A 1,303-nucleotide genomic window follows, 5' to 3' on the forward strand; every position below is an offset into this window, starting at 1 on the left:
CTAAACTGTGAGGAAGTAATGGAAGGTACACCGTGTATGCTGAACCTGCTCTGTAGTACAGGGCAATGGTCATATCTTCCTCTCCATCAAATAACTAATATATTTATGCACCTGGCCAATCCTGAAATGAAGGGTGATCAAGTCTTTTCCAAAAACAATCAGACCTCTTATTTCACCTCTCATTTTCATAATTATTTTGTGTTATGTACATCAACTTTCAGTGTAGCAACACTGGAGTTTGTCATAGAGGATTTAATAGTAACATCATCAACTGTGTGAATCAGATCATGACCATCAGCTTTTCCTCTGATAAAACCTCTCTCATCACCGTGATACATCTTACAATAAAGATCATAATCACAGTTTGTTTTCTTATCAAAGACTCCCACTGCGTACCAGTTAGAGTACAGGATGTAGTCAAAAGGAACAGAGAACATGACAGCTATTTTGTTATCAGCTCTGTCTGTCGCTGGATCATAGAGATCGTAGGTGAAGACTCCAACAGATCCACGCCCTGTGCCACCAGTCTTAGAGAACAGAGTGTTGCCAGATTCAAAACATTCAAGTTTTGTTGGCAAAGGAATTTGGCAGAGTCCGCTAGAAAGATACAGGCTAGTCAGAAAACAGAAAAATAGTCATTAATATTCATATTCAAACAGGACCAGAGCTCATTTCTGTTTCATTTTATGTGCATTTCTCTTATTTTTAATTCATAAGCTTTTCTGTTCAACAGTAGTCACCTGCGTGAAAGGTGAATATGGATGAGCTTGTAAAACAAAGTGAAAAAAAGTTTCAAGGTGCTTGCAGTTTAGCTTTTTAACATGTAGAAACATAATTTACAGTTACAGAAAGATTAGAAACCGTCACTGTAAACACTGAAGAACAAAGGTGTGTTCACCTGGGGTTACAAAGTGTGTAGCGGTCACTCTTGTTTGTAATATAAATTCCGGACTGCCGAGCACCCATGGTGTCTGCAAACTGAAGAACAAAAAAGAGTGAATAATGTGTTTCTGTCTGTGGGAGCGTCTCTGTTTGTGCATGTGTGAGCACATGGCCAGAGATTCTAGTAACCATAATACAAACTCCATAGTAGTGTCCACTGATCATGTTACAGTCCCTGCATTCCACCCTGTGGGACCTTTCAAATAGGACACACCCTATTGAAAAAGTTTCCTTCAAAGGGCTCTGCAGATTTTTTCCCTTAAACTTCCCTTTGCTCATTTGATGCTTCGAATCTTTTTAAAAACTGTTATATGATCCCTCATTGTGTGTGAGCAGCTGTGACATTACTCATGTTTCCACA

General features: G+C 39.0%; 1 long non-coding RNA gene across 1 annotated transcript in view; it reads right to left on the bottom strand.

The window, feature by feature from the left end:
* Positions 1 to 6: 6 nt before the first annotated feature.
* The window catches only part of LOC121813077, a 3,734-nt gene continuing 2,437 nt past the window's right edge, over positions 7 to 1,303 (bottom strand). The window contains exons 2-3 of the long non-coding RNA XR_006053494.1: positions 899 to 978; positions 7 to 612 (exon numbers count right to left, since the gene is read on the bottom strand). This is a non-coding gene — a long non-coding RNA (uncharacterized LOC121813077). The remainder of the gene's footprint in view (positions 613 to 898; positions 979 to 1,303) is intronic.

This window comes from Haplochromis burtoni, unplaced genomic scaffold, assembly GCF_018398535.1.
Source record: "Haplochromis burtoni strain Fernald_Lab_line unplaced genomic scaffold, NCSU_Asbu1 Contig_1118, whole genome shotgun sequence".
NCBI lineage: Eukaryota > Metazoa > Chordata > Actinopteri > Cichliformes > Cichlidae > Haplochromis > Haplochromis burtoni.